Source organism: Sciurus vulgaris (assembly GCF_902686455.1).
Source record: "Sciurus vulgaris genome assembly, chromosome: 7".
NCBI classification, from domain to species: Eukaryota; Metazoa; Chordata; class Mammalia; order Rodentia; family Sciuridae; genus Sciurus; species Sciurus vulgaris.
The window spans coordinates 18955624-18980829 of NC_136467.1; the positions used below are offsets into that span (position 1 = coordinate 18955624).

Sequence of the window (25206 nt, forward strand, 5' to 3'; positions counted from 1 at the left end):
AAGCAGCAGGAAGCCTTGGCTTCAAATTCTGTCATTAAGCCGGGGGTTGTGCTTTCACCCGTTCACGGGGTGCCTGCTCCAGGCGGCTGGCTGCACCCTTATTGTTGTTGCCTTATTGATGGACTTTGTTTTGGATTGACTTGGATTGGGGTTTCTAAAAAAGAGCTTCTAGGCAACGATTATGTCAGTGGCAAAGGGATGACAGTCTTAGAAATGTTCTTGGAAAGGAGAGAAACCCATTGGGTTCGGAAACCCAGACTCTTCCTCGAAGCTGTACTGTTGGTAAAATGATTCTGCCGGTGGCAGGTAGTTGGAATAGGCTGCAGAAGAGGAAGGGCTCCAGGGCCCCTGCCTGTGACCCACCACTCGGATCTCTGTCGGCGGGCCACGGCGGGTGGGGATGGGGCGGGAGCGCCGATGGCAGTGAACGCAGCGCTGCCACTCATCTTCAGAACCTTCAGTCCGCCCTACAGTCTGATTAGCGTCTTCGCTCTTCAGAGGGGTAAAAAGAGGGAAGTAAACTTTTCGCTCAGATCTTTTATCTGCTTCATTGACCCCAGTCTCTCTTCGGAGCTTAGAGCCAGATGTCTGGCACAAGTTTGCACAGGTGGAGGGAGATTCTTGCGGAGGATGGGGAGGAGATTCTCCCCGAAAGTGCGCTCAACAAGGAAAAGGTGGCTGAGACGCAGAGGTGCTGGATTAGGAAGGGTGTGGACAACAAATTAGGAAGGAGGCAAACACTTAAAGACGAGTCCTGGTTCAGATGGTGGGGTGGGAGAGGACAGTCTCCGGGGTAATAACTACCCACCCCCGCTGTGCTCTGCAAAATGCCACACAAGTGCTACAAAGGGTTTGTGCCCAACCAAAATCAGAAGTAGCCGCCCTCTCCTTGTGATTGGACGCCTCCTGCCGGTGCAGGACAATCTCGTCACAGTATTGGCAGATGTGACCGGACTTCAAGAAAAGTCAGCAAACCAACCAGGACTAGGGCTCACGGACCTCGGGAAATGTAGTTCCCGGGAAGCTTCCACATCCCAGGACCCATGCATTCTGCTTGGAACCTATAATTTGTTTTGTTTTCTTAATATTTATTGAAGTAGGCAGTTCATTCACCGGGGGAAAAGGAACATTAAAACAAATTTGAAGACTTTTGAAAACTATTTCCAAGTGGCTCTGAACTTTTGGTTTACTAATTTAATTTAGTTTTTGGTTCTTGAAACACATTATTGTCCAGTTTGACTCATTGTGCTAAGTTCTAAAGTCAAACAAATAAAAAATGCAATTGTTCCTCTCAACAAGAAGCTCACCACAATCTCAAGGGGACATAAATAAGTAGTTGTAAAACAACATGATTAGTTCACCAGAGAAGTAACAGCCAGGAAGACTGAAGAGAACCACTTAGCTGGCCAGAGAAAATTTCCAAATGGAAACTCATAGCCTATGCTAGATGAGTAGGAGTTGACCAGGGAAACAGGAGGGAGAATTGCTATTGGAAGGCAACAGGGGAAGGGAGCATCAAAATTACCTGGAGAACTTTTTTAAAATACGCCATGGGAAAACTGCAAAACAGGGAGATCATATCCCCTCAGAATTTTATGATCTGCCTATCAGCCTAGGTTTAAAATATATTTGTTGGATAACTTGTCATCATTGGATTATAAAACTCTTTGGAGAAATGATAACTTCTTGCCAAGAAACAAGTGGAAAAATCCTAGGCTTTATTGTCTGCCAGACATCAATTTTAATCCATGCTCTGGTAATATGTGCAAACTTGGGCAAATTCCTTAATTTTCCTAAGAGTCAGATTCTTCATATGTAAAATGAAATTAATACTAACTTCTTAGGGTTTTCTGAGAATAAACAGGAGAGAGAATAAGAATATGAAAAGTGAAAAGTGTGTACTACATTGCTTAGCACTCTGTAGGTACTAAAAAATATCAGTTTTCTTTTCTATCAGAATCGTTTAGGTGAAAGAGACTTCAGGAGGTCACTAACGTAAGCAAGGTCCTATTTTTGACTTTAGACTCTTTTGACTTCCATACCTTATAATTCTCTGTTTATGAACTCATCCTGGCAGTCCCAAAACTGTTTTATCAGTTATTAGAAGATACCTGGAATTTAAGATGAACCTAAGTTAGCTTTTCAAAGTTGCCATTCGTCTGCTCTAAGCTCAGGGACAGTAGGACATACCCAGAAATCCATTTGGTTAAAAATACTAATGTCCCCAAATAGCTACCTTTATAATAGCAAAGGTAAAATACTAGATCTTCAAACTCAAAGTATTTCTTGTAAATTTCAAGTGGTTACTTTGATTTTAAAAATTAGAACTGAAAATTTAGGATTTCAATTTAAAATTAATTTTAAATGGAATAATTTCTCCACAAAGTTTTATGTATGCCTGTATGTAAGTAGTTAATGAATCAATATGTCAATTCCAAGCAATTCAATAGCTTTCTGCCTTTGGACAAGTGACATCCTCCCAAATGAAATTCTTTCTTACCTGATATTGAACAATTGAACCAGGACATGATGATGAAATAACATACCACTAGCAAGTGATACATAGATTACGTTTAGTTGAGTCAGGGTGGCAATGAAAATACTGAGTTAAAAGAATGAAAATAGAAAGACAGATTTAAAAAACAAAAAGAATCCACAATCACAAAATGAAAATCAGTCTACTAAATTATGAGACCTGGAAGGTTAAAGACCAGAAATTCATAAAATTCCTGAATCTGCCATTCCTCTGTATATGGTTTAAAAGTTACTAAGCACTGAGCTTGATCCTTAGCACCACATAAAAATTAACAAAGGCATTCTGTCCATCTACAAGTACAAAAAAAATTTTTTTAAAGTGACGAGATCACAGGGGCTGCTGGATGCTGATGGAAATAAATAAAGTAGAAACCAAATGAACATTTTAATGGTAAATTATGTTATTGACAAAAACTTTCTATAAGGTAAACCAAATCTATCCAACCTGCTAGCATTCATCTTTATTGACATAATTTCAGTTTATTACATCCTGAAGGATGTGAGCACGACGATAACTGATTTACTATACCATTTAATGGAGTATTGAATTTGTGTTATTCATAAATTGCAATACTGCTGTTAATTACTTGGCCTAGTTCAAGCCACCTTTTCTGAATGGGTTCCCAAGACCCTGATGAACGATGCACCTAGGGAATTATGTTTTAATCAGGTGACCCTATATTCTGGTTCCAAATTATTGCACGAGAGGCAGGCATCTGAAATAAACAAAGCCTAGAGATCATCTTCTTCTGGGAACCTGGAATTGAATTATGAGGTTACTAATTGAACTCAGCTAGGAGGAAGTCATGTAGAGGTAGGGGTGGGTGGCAGGTTTTACTTCATGTACACAACCTGAGAGTGCCCAATCCTAGATGGAACATGGAAGAACGGAGCAGATGCACAGAGAACAAATAGCAGTGACTATCAGGGATTGGGAGACCGGGAGACCAAAGAGCAGTGATTCCAGGGAAGTGGAAAAGAGCATCTCCATTCCTGACTACAGAGTTCCATATGCAATCTGGATATATTTTCTTTCTTTTTTTGCATAAATTAGTTTGAATGGGTTTCCAGTTTTGCAATAAAAAATTCTTGACAGTAATTAAGACTGAGTCCACACCCAGAGGTAAAGAATGTAGGGTTATTGTCACCATTTGTCACCTGCCATTTTTTACTTTCTACTATCAATATCCTAAAGAAGGTACTACAATAATTCAGGGAAGGGTTGGTAGGTAGTTTGGACAAGGATGGTAAAAAGTTGGAGGGGTGTAAAAAGTGTTATTCAGATTTTGGATTACATTTTAATGGTAGAGCCAAAAGGATGAAGTGGCTATCAGAGAAAGAAAAGGGGCAAAGATGATACCCCCAGTTTGGGGCCTGAACACTTCATAGAGTGGTATTGTAATTCAACTTTCACATCTGTGACTCGGGTAATTTCCCTTGACCATTTTGCACGTTAGTTGATTCAACAAACATTATCAGCTAAGTGAAGAAGCCTTGTCCAGGGAAATAAGCGGGACCTCAACTACCCTGTGATCTTTGTCAAGCTTTGGCCTTTATAGAAAAACAGATCAAGCAGATGTTAGTGATCCCTTCCCTCTCCCCACCTATGCATATTAAATGATACTTCTACAATGGGAATAATATTTGATAAGTAACTATGGTCTCAGCATTTTAAATTTCAGTGTCATATTTTAGGATGTAAATGTAGTTGTAAACATTTTGAGCATTTTTCTAAACTTTTATTTACATGTGGTTAGATTTTCTGTTACATGACACTTTAAAATTGGACCATATGCAATTATTCAGTTAATATATCATGAATGGAATAAGTTTGCACAACTGTTTAAAAGTTTACATTTCTTCCACAGTGCCCCCTTGCTGCCTCCTTTCACTTCATCCCACAACCCACCCCACCTCTCAAAAGCAATAATAATAATAATCAGAAAACAAAATTTTCTGACTACAGCAGCTCCCCAACTTATTGTTGGGTTATGTGGGATTAAACCAATCGTGAATTGAAAATAGTGTAAATGGAAGAAGCGTTTATCACCCCTAACCCATCAAATGTCCCATCTTAGCAACAATGCACAATCCAGGTGGCTGGGCTGTTCCCAGTTGACTGGTAGTCGTGCTCCTGCCCACTGCCCAGCATCCAGAGATGAACTACATACCTACATATCTACTGCTAGTCCATGCCCCGGAGCAGAAGATCCATGCTCGAAATTCCTGGAAGCGCTTCTGCTGAGTTCCTATCACTTTCATGCCATCATAAAGTCAAAAAAATTGTAAGTGGAACCAGAGTAATTTGAATAACTGTTGGTCAGACTTTTGTACTTCTCAAAAGAATTCCCTAGGGGCAGTTCAAAATTACCAGGGGAGGCGCTGAGGGAATTGTCAGGTCCCCTTTTTTTTTTTTTTTTTTTTTTTTTATTAAACACTATTCAGCACACAAAGCAGTGTCCTTTATCTGGAAAATAGGCCAGTGAGGAAGTGCAAGCCTACCAACAGAAAACTGACCACTTTTTCCCCTTAGAGTGGCCTGACAGGACAGCCCAGTGAGATAGTGTCAATTGAGACCAGCTGCTGTGACAGGGCCTTTCCTTTTAGGCTCTGGGCAAGAGAGTGGTGTCATATCTTTCAGTCACCTAATAATAGGATTTTCAGATGCCAACTTGTTTTTCTTTCTGGTCAGTCTTGAGACACCACATTAAATCCAAAAAGATCAAAACAAAAGCCTTAACATCAGGAGAGCAGGAACAAGCCTCTCTGAGGACCCATCAGAGCCCAGAGAACTGTACTAACATTGAGAACATAGAAAGAATACTAATTACCTCTCAGAGGTTTCATATAGATGGTGGGAAAGCATAGTCCCAATACATTGGCTGGACTCCTCAACTCAGGCACCTAGCTTTAAACTTAGATGGATCCCTTGACAGTGTTTTCACAAGCTTTTATATTTTTTATCCAACAACAATGCACCTGCAGACCTCTGACTCGAATACCTGCTTACAATTCAGTACTTTAGTTCCAGTATGGCCCTTCAATATTTCAGAGAGAAAAATAACCTCCGTGATATCTGGGCCACACAATTACTAAATGACATAAAGCAAGAGAGATACAGAAGACTATAGACGGTGCTCGTACAACTTCTAGGATCTAGCATCTGAATCTTAGTCTTGATGTTTTATCTGCATTCTGTTCCATAAACAGTTTTTATGCGCCTACTGTGTGACGGGGCTATGCTGAATGTTATGGGGATACAAACATGATACAGGATACAACTTAACTGAAACACTCAATAAGTAGGGATAAAGAAACAAAATTCCTACAAGAAAAGGCAAAAACCAATGTCAGTCACCTTCATTATTCTCCTGAGAAGTATTATTGTTGATCAGTTTACTGTCCCCAAAACAACATGTATTCATCATGGCATTTCATCCCAGAGGATGAGATTCCATGGGTGTGACACCTGAGGATAGGTGGGGGGAGGCAGATGGCGGGTAGAGGACAGACACTGGAATCATTCATTTCCCTAGTGTTCACTCCAAACCTCCAACTGTTCTCTCTAGGTTTCATTCTAACTAGCAAACCCAAATATTTCCACCAAGACTTGATCTTGTTCAACAGGCCCCAGGTACGACTTCCCTTCTTTGATTTCCTCATAACCGTAATGAGGGTGTAACTTCAAGATATGGCTTCATATTGGGGTACATGAAAGTTTTCACATTTTCATGTGGATTAATTCCTATTCCTCCTTCAGCATGGAGTTCTGAGCCTCTTTGTATTTTTGAAGTGATGAACAATGATCCTTTCAGCCTAGCCTTGCGGCGGGGCGGGGGGTAGGGGAAGAGGGATACTAGTCTTTTCTTTGTTCCACATTATTTTATAGCAGTTGGGTATAACTGCATGTTTGAGAAGCCAGTGAAAAAGTAGTTTGAGACTAGCAGTCAACCAAAAGAACTTTTTTCCCCCCTTGGAATCAATATATTTGTGAAAATAAAGGAAACTATGGTAAGGATTTTAGTGTCCCTGTGGGTCACAACTAGTGATGAGTAACATCCTCTGTCCCTGTGCTGTTTCAAATGATTCATGTGTAGTTTTAAGTCATAAAGTTAGTTTCCTGATTTAATGTAGGATTGTCCAGTGCCCCATAAGAGCACCCAAACTTAGTAACATGTAGTTTGCTTAAAATGCAGTACCGATCATTGATGCACGTTGTCCTTGCAAGTGACTGCCTCTTAGTCTGCTCTGAAACTAGAAATGTTCTGCTTGTTCATGATGAGAGAGTTTGTTGAATTCAGGAAACTGAGAAGGAAGCTTCATGAGAGCATTATCATAATTTACCAGTATAGTGGTTTCCTTAAAAAGATGTTTCACTGCAGTTGAAATTTAAGAAGGTACCCACCTGGTAACAACATTAGTATCAGTGGACAACCTACTACAATTCTACTCCTTCTTTATTTATATCTACCCATCTAATGTCCACTCTTTTTTCATTTCCATTTTTTTATGTCGTAGAATAACATAACAGAGGTCTCAAATCATGGAGACAGGCATCTTCAATCCTGTCCCTAGCAAAAGTACAATCAGACAAGTCACTTAACCCTTAAGTTTTTATTTCTTCTGTGAAAAATAGGGGTACAGCTGGGCAGAGTGGCACCTGCCTATGATCCCAGCGACTCAGGAGGCTGAGGCAGAAGGATTGCAGCTTTGAGCCCAGCCTTAAGAACTTAGTGAGAACCTCAGCAAACTAGCAAGAACTGTCTCAAAATAAAAGTAAATACATAAGTAAGTAGGTCTGGGAATGTAGCACAATGCTAAAGCACCCCAATACCAAAAAGTAGGAGTACAAATACCTCCCTAAGTGTTGTAAGATAAGAATATAAAATTTGTAGTTCAAAACTTGTCACATATATTGAAATTAAACAATAACTCTTCAGGCCAATCTCTTCAATGACTATAGCCTTTCTTTAGGTGATTCTATTCTGTTCTCATGACTTAAATATTATCTAAACGTGGATGACTTACACATTTATATGTCTATTCCACACTTCTCCACTGAATGACCAATTCATTTGTAAAACCTCTTTAACATCTCCTTTTAGATATTCAGAAGGCATATAAAATTTATTATTTAAATTCTTCACTTCTGACTGCAAAGGATACCTTCCACCCTTCCACAGCCTTTCTTACATCTGTTCGAGGTAATTCTACCCTTCCAGATGTTCAGGCTCACGCCAGTGAACTTTGACCACTAGGTCCTGTTCCCCCACCCACATCTCTCACACACACACACACACACACACACACACACCCCTCTATTAAGTCCGTTGACAAATCCTATCAGCTCTTTCTTTATAATAGATTCAGAATTTGACAAATTCTTACATCCTCCACTTTCATTGTTTAGTGGAAACCCAGAATCACTTTTCAATTGGATCATTGTGGTTTATATCCAATTAACCCCCTCTTGTTTATTCTAAACAGAAGGATCATTTTAAAAGATAAGTCACATTATCCCTCCTATAGTCAACATCCTCCAGGGCTGTCTTATCTCCCTCTAAGTAAAGGTCAAAGTTCTTTACAATGGTTTATAAAGGCCCTGCAGAATCCCCTGTCTGTATTATCTCCCCTTGCTCTGCCTTGTCCTCACTCACTCCAACACTGCTCCACTTGCCTTCAAGCTATTGCTTTGAACACAGCCAGCACACTGTGCCTCATGGTTTTCCATAAACCAGGGGTCAGCAGATTTTTTTGTTTAATGAGCCGGATAGTAAATGTTTTCAGTTTTGTGGGTGACATACTTCCTGAGATGCTACTCCTCAACACTGCCCCTGCAGTGCAAAAGCAGCCCCAGACAATTGTGAATAACTGAGCATGACCCCCTTCCAGTAACAGTTTACAAGAACAGGTGGTGGGCTGGTTTTGACCAATTCCTGCCCTTTACTTCTCTTCCCTGAGATAGGTTCATGATCCAGTTCTACATTTACTTCATGTCCCTGCCTGATTGTTTTGAATTGATAAGACAATAAGCTGACATAGATGTCACCTCATCAATGTGGCCTTCTTTGATTTTTATTCCCATAAGATTGGCATAATTTTTACCTGTCACACACAGGTTCTTCCCATCCTTACTCAAGTGCCTCTGTCCTGCCTTATTTGTCTCCTTAGCTCTAACCACTACCTGAAGGGACTTTGTTTTCTTTTCTGCTGTTTCCCTGGGGCATCAAACAGTTGATTGAGATAGAATGAATTAATAGACTCTGGGCTAAAAGGCAGGAGTTCCTTTTGCCTTCCAGTATAAGCTGATAAAACCTCTAAGCATGTCACTTAACCACTCAGTTTACAAACCTCTCTTACTAAAGTGGGAAAAAATAAGACCTGTTGTAGACATGAAGTCAAGAAATAAATACCTTAAATAATCATATTGAAAAGTGATAGAAATGTAAGTTTTGTGAGTTGTTGAATCCTAATTTTCTCGCACTCTTCAAATCAAAGAACTTTGATGTACTCAAAATTCTAAAGAACTGAATTTCCTGCTTATGGTCATTTTCTCTGCTCAGGCTTTATATACTGAAGAAAAATGTAAGTCTTCAGGAATAATTAAAATCTTCAATGCAATTGTTTCCTTTTTTCATCAAACATTCTTTAAAAATCCAAGTATCCACTCTAGAGATCAATCACAGGTGACCATTTCGAACTCTATTTTATAATTTAAGTGCTAAAGGTTGTTAAATTTTAATTAATTTAACCTAGAGTTGTGTCATTGACCCATCTGTTTCAATAATTTGATTTTCAAGTTATAATTTATACTTCAAATGGAAAGATCATATATTAGAATATTATTTGTCTATGCTTATAATTTTCCATTCCTTGTGTTAGAAATATTGGGGTACCACAAGAATTCAGGCACATGCTCAAAAGTTACTCCTCAAGGCAAACTTTATTGCTGCAGAAGGATGTGCTACTGAACAAAGTCTGGCAAGCAAGCACACTTGGTCAGACAGTCTGCCCATTTTGTCCCTAACTCGGCAATGCCCCTTGCTCTGATTAGGAGGAGCTCAGAGTTACAATCTATGTGATTGGCCAATTTTAAAATTGGGGCAGGCAATGGGAAGGACTATAGTTAAAATGGCTACAATTGGAACTCACATCCAAATTTTACATTTAAATCTAATACTATATTCTGAAAATGAATCATTGGACTATTTCTTACATTTGTGAATTAATTCTGATATTTGCTCCTATTAATTCTAAAGTGACCAAATTTCAGTTTTGCACAAATCTCTGTCCAACTTCAAATCTTCTCCTCCAAACAGAAAACCTTGGCATCTCCAGATTATAGCAGAATGAATGTTTCCTAGGCCTGGGTGAAGAATCTGGGTGCTACTGGCCAGGAAAGTAGCTTTCAGGGTCAGAGAACTTGGAATGAGGGAGTGGGGCAAAGCAAAAAATGGAAGCCAAAACAATTCTGGCAGAGTAAAGTCCATTTTGCCTGCTGCCCCTGAGCATGAATTGTTATGTCCAATTAGCAAACATAGGATCTGAGATTTTCTTGGCTGCCATACAACTCAGATTGCTACTTTAGTGGCAGCCAAATGATTATCCAGGAGCACATTAGGGAGAAGGACAGAAATTCCCGAAAGAGCACATTTGAGACATTATTATTATAGTAGCAGGCTAGGGTTCAATGTACAAGTGAAACTTTATTTTCAAATACTAAAATTAATTTCTGAATTGAAGCACACCCTTCATTTTGTTTTCAGCTTGATGTAGAAAATTAGTCTCATTACATCAGGCAAGCTAAGAGATTTTTCTAGTCATTTCCAGTGTTTTTGTTTTGCTTTGTTTGGTTTGGTTTTGACTGGGGCTTTAACCCAGAGGTGCTTTACCACTTAGCTACATCCCCAGCCCTTTTTTATTTTTACTTTTTATTTCATATTTCATTGTGAGACGGGGTCTTAGTAAGTTATTAGGACCTTGCTAAATTGCTGAGGCTGGTCTCAAACTTGGTGATCCTCAGTCTCCTGAGTCGCTGGGATTACAGATACGTGCCATTGCACACCTGTCATTTAAAAAATGTCCAGTTTGCAGTCCACTCATTTCAGGATATTTGCTTTCTGTGCTCTTCGCAATGCTGACATGGTAGGGAAGAACAGTGAGGTTGCTTTCTTAACCTTAATTTTGCTTTCCTGGTCTTCAGAATAGTTGATAAGCCTCTATCCTTCAAAGGACAAAAAAAATTGGTCTTGGGAAGCTGAAACAACTCTCTGCAGCTGACAGGTTAGCTAAGGAGTAGCCATGGACTCAGTAGATTTCCATGAGGATATCTGAGTCACAGCTATCTCTTATGGCATTCTTTGTCCAGTTGGAGGGCAGTGAGCCTTTCACCAGCTCTCTTATGTCTACTGTTACACTGTTCTTCTTTTTTCTTGACCAACTGCACCAATGGATTGGAGTAGGTGATTTATTTTTCTCTGGGAAGTTGGCAGCTTCCCTGGACCTCACCTAGAACAGAAGGCACAGATTCTCTATTCATGGATCAACAAACTGACCTTGGCTCAGGTTTTTGTTCTGGTCCTTGGATACATTACATGAATCTCTACTGTTACCTTTGGCTCTGGACTCGCATTCTTTTGGATACAATTTATGGTCACCATGACTATAATTTAGAGCCACAGACTGACCACCTTTGCTTCCTCACTTGCTGTTATGCCATACTAAACCTTTGGGACACAGTTACAGCTGAGTTCATGGAGTCATGATGAGGAAGGGGATCAGAGCCATCATGATATAAGGAGAGTAACTTTCAGTTAACTGTAACACAGCTGGTATAGAGAACTAAACTATCTCTTACACCAGTCTAGATTTATTAAGCAGGCTACTTGTGTTATCTGTTGTTTGGGTCCACTGCGATTCCAAGTCTAGGCATATACCTGACTTGGGGCTGGATGCCCAGGGGACAGATTCCATGATGGACCATGGGTTGAGTTGGCTGCAAGATTCGTGGACATAGGACTTGGTGGCTTGAGTATAAGGGGTGAAGCATAGGCTCAGGGATTTAATCCTACCCAAGCTCTACACAACAACACTTTCTCTGTCACCCAACTGCCTACCTACCTAAGAATTTTAAAAGCTCAGCATAACAAAATGCAAAGCTGATGCCAAGATACTTTGTTTTGTCAATGAAAAAGAGATAAAGAATAATGTTCAGCAATGGAAACTAAAAATAATACAGTCAATGTATTTCATTTGTATAGCATTTTACACTTTAGAAACATATTTTACTATCTAGTTAATATTTGTAACAATAGCTGCATATCATTGCCCCTGTTTTACAATTGAGAAAATTAAGCTCAGAGAAGAGTGACTTGTTAAGTCACATAGTTAATAAATGACTGAACAAAGGTAAGAACTCAGCTCTTTGGATCTTCTGTTCAGAATCCTTTCTTCTGTACCACAGTGCCTTTATGAGGAGCTCAAGTTATAAAATGACAAAAAACAGGAATTCAGGAAAAATGTTTTGTTTTCACTTTCTCATAAAACATAGTCCCAACTTCGCACAAAATTTCCCCATTCTTCTGGATATCCTTTTTCTTGTAAATCTTTCTTTTACGCTAAATCTGACTTAGCTGTAAAGTTTCTTATTTTCCACCTGCTAGATTGTCTTTTCCTGGAAAGTTTTTCTTTAAAGCCCATTTCATATGACTGTCTGAGAGTAGATTCTTAGATTGCATTTGAATATCTGAATTCAGCAATTCCATTTTTTATGTTTTGTCCTGGTCCCTGTTAATAGTCAAAGCATATTAAATATGTTTTTTCAGTACTGGAGATTAAATCTAGGGCCACTCTACCATTGAGCTTTATCCCCAACCCATTTTATGTTTTTATTTTGAAACAGGGTTTTCCTAAGTTGCTGAGGCTGGTACCAAATTAGTGATCCTCCTGCCTTAGTCTCCTGAATAGCTGAGATCACAGGTATATGCTACTAAGCCTGGCTAAATAATATTTTAAGAATGTTTTTATTGACACATAATAATTGTTGATATTTATGAGGTATGATGTGATAATTTAGTACCTGTATATAATACATCATGATTAAATCAAGGTAATTAGCATTTACATCTTTTCATTTCCTCTTGTTTGGAGTCTTTGAACTCTTCCTATCTAGTACTTCATAAGATAGAGTAGATTGTTGGTTCCAAAAAAGTTTCAGGGCCTAAAACTGTAGATAGTGCTGATTTCCTCCTTGACATAAGGTATCTCCCTTATAGGGAATTTGTGGGGTTTAGATTATTAAGCACATGAAAAACACACAGAATAAACCCTTGAATATAGGAGGTGGTTAATATAATTGTTATGGCTTTTGCTGTTGTCATTATTATGATTTTGCATAAAATGGAGTATGAGAAATGGATCCCTCTTGGGTTAGATTAAGGAAGATTTAAAAATATATTTCATCCTATTTTTTAAAAATTAAGCTGAGTCCATTTGTAATCTGATACATAAAATTATATATATTAACAGGGTAATGTGAACTTTTGATACATATATACATAGTGTAATATTTCAATCAGGTTAAGAATGTTTATTGCCTCAAACATTTATCATTTCTTTATGGTGAAAGTTTTCAATATGCTTTTGTCTAGCTTCTTGGACAGTTAAGTTCATTATTGTTATCTGTGGTCACCCTACTGTTCAATAGCACAACAGAATTTCTTGCCCCTAACTGTAACTTAGCAACCATCAATCAACCTCTCTCTATCCATCCCTCCTCTTCCTCTCTCTGGCCTCTGGTAGTCACCATCACACACATGAATGAGCTTATGTAATCCTTGTCTTTCTGTGCTTGGTTTATTTCACTTAACATTTTTATGTCCAGTTGTGTTCAGATTGTCACAAATGACAGAATTTCATCCTTTTTATGACTGAATAGTTTTCCATTAGGTATAGGGATCACATTTTTAAAAATTCAATCATCAGCTGATGACTATTTTGGTTATTTCCATTTATTAGCTATTGTAAATAGTGCTGCAATAGAAATGAGAGTACAGATATCAATATAATATCTATATTTAATTCTAAATGCATATTATATTATGCCTGACTTGTATGAAATTAATGCCTTTATTTGGCTACTTGGCTATTTTAATATGAAGATGACGATTAATCTTTAGAAGAATAAAAGTACTATAGCTTTATAAAATTTTATTTATATGATACATTTTGCAAAAATCCCCTTAGAATGATGGTCAAAGTTGGTTGCAATCATAAATATGTTCACATATCATAATTTTAGGGCAGAAATATTGTAGTATTAAAATGTTCTGGATTCTTTCAGAGTACTTCCTTAATTTTCTTGTTATTCAAGAGTTCTTCTGCTCATGCAGTATAGTTATCTTACCTGATATAGAAATGTACTTTAATTTCTAAAATATGCATGTTTAAGCATATTGTCATTATACTTGAAAATTATAAACTTAGAACAATAGAAGTAACTAACTCAAAGCCTGTAAGAATGTGTAGTAAAAGTGTGAATTTAAAATTTATTTCCATTTAATAAATTACAATATGGGGAATTTAACATGTATGCATAACTTACATATCCACTTAAGCAATTACTAATATTGACTATAGATATTATTTCAGTAGAAGCAGGTATCAAAATGCCTTCCCATTGAAAGCTGCAACTATAATCCCCACTCTACCTCAAAGATACCATGACTCCTCTCCCCATGCAAAACTTATTTCTTCTTTCATTAGATTATCTCATCTCATAAGCAATTTTCAGGCTGTTTTTATTTTTAAACATGGGAAGTTCTTCTAGTCCCAGAAACCCAAGCTCATCATTCTACAAATAGATGAACTTTTGTGTCCTCAATGAAATTTTTCTTGATAGTTTGAAAGGGAAAAAAGTATTTCTATATAGTCTCCATTTATAACTCTTTGAGTTTACTACTCCTCAAACTATATACTTTGATATATATGCATTCATTTATGTTTAATCATTTTAGGCTGAAGGCAATTGTTTATATCAGTTTGTCATTTTATATCTGAAGTTCTGTTCTCTAAATGCTATTGGATGATAAACAGTGTTTAATGATTTTTATGGAATACTTACCAGATGATTTCATCTAAATAAATCTGTCTCTCTCTCTCTCTCTCTCTCTCTCTCTCTCTCTCTCTCTCTCTCTCTTGCTCTCTCTCTCGGTACTAGGGGGTTCAACCCAGAGGCATTTTAGCACAAAGTTGCAACCCTAGTCCTTTTCATTTATTCATTTTTTAAATTTTGGGGCAGGGATCACCAAGTTGCTGAGGGTCTTGTTATGTTAATGAGGCTGGTCTCAAACTTGCACTCCTCCTGCCTCAGCCTCCCAAATTGCTGGGATTATAGGCATGTGCCACAATGCCCAGCTCAACTATGTTTTTAATAAATGTGTTTCTGATGCTGCTATAGCAAGATAGTTGATGGTGTATTTGTTTTTTCTTAACAGATGTTTTAAAATGCTCACTGTATTCATTTTCAGCTCATTCATCTTCTTTGCATGTACAAGGACCCAAGCAAAACACCTTTCTGATCAGATGAAAGATACATACTCTGTCCTGCCAGTAGTCTCCAAACAGCCTGACCACAAGGAGATGGATAACTGCAAACAGAGGAAACAGCATTCAGAGCCAGCATCAGTGTTCCCCTGTTTCCTGGGAACAGGTTGTCCCTGAATTGCCAGGCCAGTGCAGGTTGTATGGTCCCCTGATGTGTGTACACACAACAGATCTAGGGGAGTTATAGTTCTCAAAGGCACCAGTTCTTCCATGTCAGTGAAAAGGAAATGATCCCAATAGCCAGCTGTCATCTGAACAGTTCCACATGGATGCCACACAGACACTCCTAGTACGGCATGTCTAAAACCGAGCTGTTCCTACTCGCTCACATCCCGCGTGGGCAAGGGAAAGGGTTCCCTTCAGAGGGACGGACTGGCTGCGAAATAAAAGTTAAGAAGTATATATATCAGAAATAAAGACAAAAAGCAAGAATATTTTTGCAGCAGGGGTGTGACTGGTTGAGCCATGCAGAGGGTCTGGCTCTAACAAAGATAGCTGGTGCTTGCTTTATTTATAGTGGTGCAGATCAAAGGGGACCCTCCTGTTGAACAGGATGGGAGCTGGAGCTAAGCAGGCCATTTGACTCTAACGGGTCACTCCCATCTCCAGTGCCTGTACTGGTGCCTCTACTCCAACCTGAGTGGTGAGCTCACCCAGGATACCACATACTCAGGTGTTCTCAAACAGTGGATATTGGACTGTGAGTTCCTGAGGCCAGGCATTCCTGGTTAATGGCTCAAAGTTCACCCAGTTCTCATAGGAGACATGAATGGCTCTCCGCAGTTCACCTCTTCCTTTGAACATGCTGCTTTTCTTAACTCTCTCCCTCAGCGAAGACTATTACAATTCATCTCTTCCTGCCATCTCCAGTTGGTCACCAAGTCCCCGAACTCAATGCTCAATACTCTTATTCTGCTTCTTCCTCCTCTCCCAACTGCACCTCTTGCCCTGGTGTGGGCACTTGTTATCTTCGCTCAGATTATTATAATATTCCTGTTTCTAGTATGGAAACTCTTCTTGCTACCCAACAATTATTTTTCCTAAAATAAACATCTAATCGTGTCAATTTTTTTTTATTCAAAGTTCTTCAGGTCTCCAGGATACATTTTTATTCTCTGCTATCTTCACCATCTGCTTCTCTAGTTTATCTTCTGCCACTACCCACCTTGCATTTCATCTCAGAAATATTGAAAAATTGGCTTCCCCTCCCCAGTCCTGCTTTGGCTTGGGCTTGGAACATTCCTTTCTTTTTTTTCATTCTGTTACTCTCAAGTTTGGTGTCATTAGATCTATGAAGACTTTGCCATTTCCTCAGATTGGGTGCTTAGTCACCCTTGTCCCATTGACCCAACCTTCCTTTTGTTTTGTAAGTTTGATTAAACTGCTGAGCAATTCCAAGTTGTATCATTAATTCACTAGTCCACAAAATCAATAGTCCCTGGATTAAATGTAGTACCCAACATGGATGTCAGTTGGGAGTGGCTTGATTCTCTTTCCATGTCTGCCTTGCTGATAGATTACATTCTCTTAAAGGATAAGAATTTTATCTCTAGTAGCTAGTACCAGTATCTGTATACTGGAGGGGTACATGTATATATATTCACTCCAAGCATAATCTAAATATATATATATTCAACTACAAACATCTATCCACACACATGCACACATGAGCACTCCTGTTTTCTTATTTTACTTCTTTCTAGGGAAAGTGAGTATAAAATATAGAGGAACATATTCAAATTTCAATCCAATTTAGTCCAACTAGATTAAACCTAAACCAAATTAAATTAATCTAATTTCAATGATTTCTTGGCTTAAAGTTGGAATGATTAGACAGTTGTGTTAGAATTTATAAGAAAACTGTTTTCATTTCTTTAAAAAATGTGTAATTAATCAACTTTATTTTTATAGCACTTTTTAGATTCATAGCAAAATTGAGCAGAAAGTACAGAGTTCCCATATACCTCCCCACCAGAGTTCTCCCACTATCAGAATTTTACAAAAAAAAAAAAAAAAAGAATTTTACAAAGTGGTACATTTGTTGCAATCAGTGAACCCACACTGACACATACATTATCTTCCAAAATGTATAGTTTACTTCAGGCTTCACTCAGTATTGTACATTCTGTGAGTTTTGACAAATGTATAATGTAGTCCCTGTAGTATCATATAGAATTATTTGACTGCCCTATTTTCATTTTGTTTTTAATTTCTGAATTCAAAGACACTATTTTTGTTTTTTTCCGTAAATGTTTTTAGAAATAATGAATATATCCTACTTCCACTGAAAATTTTTTTCATACTTAGAAGAGCAGCAAAGGTGTCATTGAAAACCAATGTGATTATGTTTGTAAGATAGACAATTCTCCCAGATCTCTTCCTTATAGAGTTTGTGACTGGATGGGGCTCTTTCTTCTGTGTGGCTTATTTGATAACTATAGGCAAAGGGGACACCAAATCTTCCAGGTTTTTTTCTCAGGTTTCGCTTGCATACTATTTTCCTTCATATCATTTTGAAAACTACATTTAATCTTCTCAGTGTTGCTTATTGGCTTTTTTTAAATTACAAAATTAATTGAGACTAATATTAGAAAGTCTGAAAAATAAAGATAAGAAAACAAATATAACCTAAAGTAATCTGCAGTTCCAGTGATAAACATATTATGTATTAGCATTTTGATTTATTTGCTTCTGGTGTTTTTCCTGTATGTGTGTTCACATATATATAAATACTGAATATATTATATAGCTAAATATATTTGAATCATACTTACTAAATCTATTTTTTGTGAAACATAGTATGCATTTTATTGTGATCTTTGAAATTCTCTAAATATATATTCTGTTTAATATTGAAGCAATTTTGATTATTTGACTTTTTTTTTTTTTTTTTTTTTGGTACTAGAGATTGAACCCAGGCCTCTTAAATACAGTCCTTTTTCTTTTTTATTTTGAGACATTAAGACAAGGTCTTGCTGAGTTGCTTAGGGTCTTGCTAAATTGCTGACGCTGGCTTTGAACTTGTGATCTTCCTGTCTCAGCCTCCCAAGCCACTGAAATTACAGGTGTGTGCCATCATGTTCGACTTATTATTTGACTCTTAACTTGTTTTAAATATACTTTTGCCAGTGTGAATAATATTTTGGACATGAATTTTGTTGTGCAAGGTAGATTGTTTCTTAGTGACAGATTTCTAGAAGAACCATATGGACTCTGTTGTTTTTCTTTTACCTGTCCTTCCTGAGCCAAGTCTTCCTTGAAATATTTTTGGTCTTTAGGGTCTTCATGTCATTCACTTAGTAGGAAAAGGGGAAAAGAGAACAAGTACTGCTTTGCATGGTGCTACAGTGTTCAAGTTCTAGCTCAAATTTTTATAGGATGTGTGACCTTGGAAAAGTCATTCAATCTATCTGTTTTAGTTTGCTTGTAAAATTGGGATATTTTCTTTGTAGGGTTGCTTTTAGGAATATAACTATACAAAATATGTGATATCTTTTAAAATTTGTCTAGTGACCAGTGGTGTTGAATTTAACCCTAAGGCTGTCATAGCCCATGATAATTCTCTCTGATATTAGCTATGGCAAAAGTGTTCTTCCTGAATATGAAACTGCCCAAGATACAGTGAATCTGTAGCACATTTTTGGCTTCTTAGCATCTGTAAACATAATCTTTTAGATGGTTTTGTATTTTTCCTACTCTTGGAAACTCTGTTACTGACAGCTGACTACCCAGGAGGTTGCCGGATGATATGATCTTGCTAGTATGGGTTAAAACATAAATGATATCAAACAAGAGCACAATGTTAATGTAAACAAAACAGTTCATGATCTTTTCCATTTTTTTCTTTTTACATAGCAGATGGAAGTTCCTACATTAGTAGATTATTTTGCATTGAAAGTATATACCAAATTCAATAAACTTTTTGCTAATTACTTGAGTCAGATTCATATCTTTTTAAGTTTCTAATTTTAGAATCATCCTTACAGAACAGTTGCAAAAGATATAACAAAGAACTCTATTATGCCCTTTTCCTAAATTCAATGATTCTTTATATTTTGTCCCATTTACTTATTTGTTCTCTCTTCTTTTCATGCACAAATACTTCAGGATATATTTTCTCAGCACCGTATCTTACATAATGTAAGTTCTTCTGTCAAAACCAGGAAACAATATCAATACAATATTATTATCTAAGTTGTGCCTTTCATTTAAATTTCACAGATTTTCTAATAACTCCCTAATACCTTTTTTTTTTTTTTTTCTGTTCCAGAATACAATTAGGAACACAGGTAGTTTTGTTAGCTCTTCAGTTTACTTTTATGTGAAATAGTTCTGCAGCCTTTCTTTTTCTTTCATGAACTTAATTTCTGGGAGAATAAAACAAGCAACTTTCTAGAATATCCATCAGTTCAAATTTCTTTTCTATTTCTTCACAATTAGCTTCAGTTTTATATTTTTTCTTGTAATGCCATAAAAGTGATTTTGTGTCCTTCTCAGGGTAGCCTATCAGGAAGCAAACAATGTCAATTTGTTTTACTGTTAGTGGTATTAGCTTTGATTACTTAAATAAATTTATGGTTGTCAGGTTAATCACTATAAAGTTACTGTTTCTCTCTTTGTAATTAAAAAGTAATTTGTGGGAGATTACTCTGAAATTACTTTGTAAATATCTTCTTTCTCTTCAAATGTGATTTTGTCTACTCGTTTTAGTATCTATTAAAGGGAATACTGTTTTTTTTTTTTTACATGTTCTTATTATTATTTTAGCACTTTCTTACTTTTACAAAATGTTCCAGGCTAATTTTGTAGTTTTCTTGTCCCAGCCCTTGACTTGGCCATTTCTTTAAGAATTTCTTGTTCTTTTAAGTAAAAAAATAACATTTTGAAACAAAGGTCTGCATTTGATGTACTCATTGCTCTTGTGGGTTTTTGCTAAGAAATGTATGTGCGTGTGTATGTGTGTGTGTGTGTGTGTGTGTGTGTGTGTATGTTTGTACCTCTCTCTGTCAAGTATTTTTTTTTATTCTACGATACATAATTATATATAATGAATTCATATTGATAACCTCCTATTCCAATTCAATACCATGAGTGTCATGAAATATCCTTGAAAAGTGGAAGAGATGAGCTTGATAATAATTTGATGTAGGGGTAAGAGAGATAAAGAGTCAAGTGTGAGTGCAAGGCATAAATACTAGAGTGGCATGCTCAAAACTTCAATGTCAAATGAACAATGTACATCATTGTTTTGTCATGCGTGCCAAACCTACCAATAAAGCTTAATATTGCATTACTTCCTTAGCAGCTGCATCAGAGTGTTCCTGAATATTGATCTTGTGGTCAAATAAAATTCAAGTTATTTTCATGTAGTCAAGTTCTTTTCATATTAACTGTTGTTGAGCAAGGCCTTCTATTTCTCCCCTTATGAATGTAATGTTTTAAAACTACATTGCTTGTATGCCTATGAACTTCTATCTTGTTAATGTTAGATTACCATCATCTCCAAACCCTGGTAACCTTTGTTTAGCTAACATACTACAAATTATCTATTATACCAATGTTTCATAATATGTCTTTTCTCTGCTTTGGGCCAGCTCTTCAGTAGACTTTGCAGAAGGTCAGGAGGGCCAAAGCTGCATTGTGCTTTTGGTGATGGGGTGATGACTTTGGATGAGTAAGTGAAATTGGGTCTATTTCTAATCAAGGAATACTATATCATTAAGCACAATGAACAGTCAGGTTACCAAATTGAAAAAAGTGAAAAAGAAATGTAATTCAAAATTTAAAAGACAAGAGAATCTATAGAAGGGAGACCAGTAGAGTAGAGAAAGTGGACTAAGGGGAAGAAGGATGAGAGAGAAAGGGGAGGAACTGAGGAATAAAATTGGCCAAATTATGTTATGCATAGGTACAAATATATCACAATGAATTCTACTATTATGCATAATTAAAATGTACCAATTTAAAATTAATTAAAAAAAAAAAAACAAGAGAATCTAGAATGAAAGGACTAATAATATTCCAGTTCCATCCGTGGCCTCCTTTTCTTCTCACTTTCCATGTTCTTCCTAAGTGACTTTAAACTTTCCAAATACTACCTTAGGGAGGAATGCTACTGGTCATTCTCCCATAATAGTAGAATTTAAGCTGTTTGTGTCAAGCAAATCAGAGATTATGTTTCCTGATCCCATTGCAGTAGACGGGGACATGTGGTGGTGCTCATGTGTGGAGTATAATTAGAAAGAACATCATCCTTCACTTGCTCTATCCTCAAATTTCTGGCTTCAAATTTCCACTTTTCTCCAAGCAAGGACCCTAGAGAAACCCCAGATTGAATATAGAAAAGCAATCACTGGTCTGGATGCCTAAATACCTACCTGGGAAGGAGCAATTCACCAACCTGAAATACCCGTGTTAGGATTTTATGAGTGAGAAACACTTTTCCATTTCATCTGAGCAATTACATTTTTTGTGTTTCTCTTGAGCACTTTCTCCTTCCCCCAGAAATTTCTACTTTTGTATATCACAGTTGACTCGATCCAACATAATTCTCCTCAATTCTTCTTTTATCTTCCCAGATGCCCAAGACAGACATTTTGAAGTTATTATTCACTACCTTTTCTTCCCTTTTGCTTGTGTCTGCTCAGAACAGCAAGTTCTTGTTTTTGACTTTTATATTCCCTCTCTATCCAGTCTTTCTTCTCCTTTTTCCTATTTACTTTACTGCTTCGGATTAAGGCCTAGTCATCTCAGACAGGGATTAAAGCAACAACAGAGTAACTATTTTTCAATTTCTAATCTGTTTTTCCCCTAAAATTCTGTTTTTATTATGGTTCTGTACTTAATGGTGTGATAATGTTGTCTGAAAAAATGGGGAACTAACAGTATCTATTTTATGGAGGGTGTTTTTTGTTTTGGTTTGTTTTTGGTACTGAGGATTGAACCCAGGGGCACTCTACCATTGAGATAGACCCTCAGCACTTTTAATTTTTTATTTTAAGACAGGGTCTTGCTAAATTGCTGAGGGTTCTTTCCAAATTGCTGAGGCTGGCTTCAAATTCCTGATCCTCCTGCCTCGGCCTCCTGAATTGCTAGGATTATAAGTGTGTGCTACCACATGTGGGTATGGAGTTTTGTAAGAATTAGTTGAGATATTGCATGTCAAGCATTTGGTATGATGATAACGATAGATGGTAGCTCTTGTTAATAGTATTCTTAGCATTTTAACTGTGTTATAAATGTGATGTTGTTGTCCTATCAGTGTTTCATGTCATAACTCTTCTTAAATTTCCCCAGTAGATTATAATCCCTTCTAGGATAAAAACCATATTCCTTAATGAACACGATTAATAGTCTATAATATGATCCTTACCTAACTCTAGACTTATCTCTTGTTATTTCCTTGGCAACCTGTAAGCAAGTATATTAAAATACATATAGTTGCCTCTAGGTATCACATTCCTCCATAACTCTTTGCACATGTTGATTCTTTTGCACCAAGCATCCTGCTTCATTATCTTTAGATAAATTTTACTGTCCATTCATTTTTCGATCTCGTCTTGCATTTTATCTCCCTTTGGAACTTTTGCATGATGCTGTGTGGTCTAGCATATGCACTTAAGCAATGCTTCCTTAACATCTCTCTCCTTCTCTCTCTCTCTCTCTCTCTCTCTCTCTCTCTCTCTCTCTCTCTCTCTATATATATATATATATATAATCATGGCAACTAGGTCAATGTTCTGTAGACATTTACTAACCATAGACATACCATAGACATATTTTTGGTGTTTACCTGACTCATCCTTTTTTCTTTTTCTTTTTTTTCCTTTTCCAACAACAGGAAGTTTATTTTTTCTCTTATTATAAAGTACACATGGTCACAGAAGAAAACTTGGCAAGTATAGAAAAGTATAAAGAAATGAAGGTCACCTCTCGGTCACTGTGAGAGGGCCAACTTGACTAGCCCCACTAGGGCTATTATTAGCACCCTCGCTGATGTCAGGCAGGAATACCCTGCAGGCAACACTTGACGGAGGACAATAAAAAGCATTCACTCTTCCAGGATCATTTCTGCTTTATTTAAAAGATCCAGGTGACTCAGAGGCTTCAGGAGCACTGATTCCCCAGCTTACTCTCCCAAGAACCTCCTCCAGCAGCTGGACCATCAGAACTCGTCCTTTATGTCAAATTGGTCTGATCTTCGGGCTTGAGGTCCAGGTTGGGGCTACTGTCCTCGTTGAGAATTCCCCAGGCTGGGAGAATTTGGCCTTGTACACCCTGGTGAACACGTCATCCAGGGTTTCCAGCTCCTGGGCTGTGAGACCCGTCGTATCATGGGTGAGGTCTGCAGGGTCCAGGGACATCTCGGCCACCCCTCTGGTGGAATCCTTCCCAGTCAAGGCATTGTAGGGGGCTCCTCGTCCATAAAACTCCTTTCTGGAAGTGACTCAAACACCCCTCCCTTCACTGCCAAGTAGATGGGCTGATCTTGCTTCTCCCCGCTGTAGCGGGCCAGCTCTTCCTCAGCAAAGAGCCGCACAGGGCCCCGGCTTGGCTGGGCGCCGCGACTGCAGGGCCTGGGCTGCGCCCTGGGCCAGCGCCAAGACCAGGGCCAGCGCTGCCAGCGGCCGCGGCCACCACCTGGGCGCCGGGCCCACCATGGTGAGGCCTCATCCTTTTTTCTTGATGGGCTTTGTTAGCATTATTTATATGAGTTTTCATACTGTTATCACATCAGATTAGAACATGCTCAGAAATTAAGCTAAATTGATATGTCTATTGAACCTTTGAATTAAGGTAAAATCTATGACTAGTTCATAAGGGTTCTAGGCCTGTAAAGCATGGCGTTTTGGAGTCAGATTGCATGTCTTAGTAAAGAAAAATAAAGTATACAAACATAGAGTCACAGACCAAATTAAGAGAAACAGAGATAATAAATAAGCAGAAAAGGTGGATCTCCAGAGAGAGGAACAGAGTTGACACTGGGTGAGGAGGGAGCAAATACTGGTCAACCTGGCTACTGAGCATGCGTCTTGTGGATTTGAGCTGAGATTCATTCCTGTTGCTCAGAAAAATGATGGGAACAAAGAACCAGTTTCCACACTACTTTGACTTAGTTTTTAACTATATGAATTTACAGTAATAAATGACGAAAATGCTAATGAGACTGACTAATAAAGTAACTGTATAAGAATTATGGTGCTAGTCTCACTTTTGAACATATTCATCTATAAAAAGTAAAAACAGCTGAACTTGAGGTCATTTTTGACCAAGATTTTCTTTTCAGTCCAGAATGGTGATGATTGATAACTAGTAGTCATATATAAATCAATTCTTTCTGCAGTTAGCAAGAATAACAAGAGTAAGAAGTTGCAAAGGTGTTCTGTCTTTCAAAGATTATTATTAGGTAAATTATAAATTAAAGATCTAAGCCTTGGATGAATTTTTTTGAAGACACAAACCCTAATATTCCAGAGAATTTTTTTTCTTTTATGTTTAAGATGTGGTTTGGAGCTTATTTTATCTTTGCTTTGATTCTCCACCTCATTTTGTTCAGCTCATTTTGAATTACACAGTTAATATGTTTAAAAAAAGTAAATTCATGATTGTGGGAAGATTCAGAGATTGAATGATCAGAAATTCGAGGGGTACTTGAGGCGCATTCTGCTACAAAAACAATGAATGAATCATCAGATGGCCAAGGTTTTGGACTCCTCTCGGCTATTATTTAATGATAATGCCTGTTGTTCTCCTCCCTTCAGTTATTCCATTCCTAAAGTAAGCAGCATAATCCTTTTACTGCTTACCTTGGAGTTGGAACAATCAAATGTGCACTTGAAAATGCAAAGGGTTTATATGTGAGAAAACCTTGCTTCCATCCTAGAATATTAGATAAGATTCACTAAAGGACTTGTTGGTTCAAAGATACACACAAGAAAGGACACTTCCAGTTATACAGTACAGTCATTAAAAGCACAGGCTCTTCTCACACTTTAAAAAATGCTGTTTAATAATTATACAAGCAAATGAGACTATAAAGAGTTTAACACAACTCCTCGTATAAATAAG

General features: G+C 37.5%; 1 pseudogene across 1 annotated transcript; it reads right to left on the bottom strand.

Moving 5' to 3' along the window:
• Nucleotides 1-23108: 23108 nt before the first annotated feature.
• Nucleotides 23109-23798, bottom strand: LOC306665215 (neudesin-like; annotated as a pseudogene). Its single transcript has one exon. The product of its transcript is annotated as a neudesin-like (transcript).
• Nucleotides 23799-25206: the final 1408 nt, after the last annotated feature.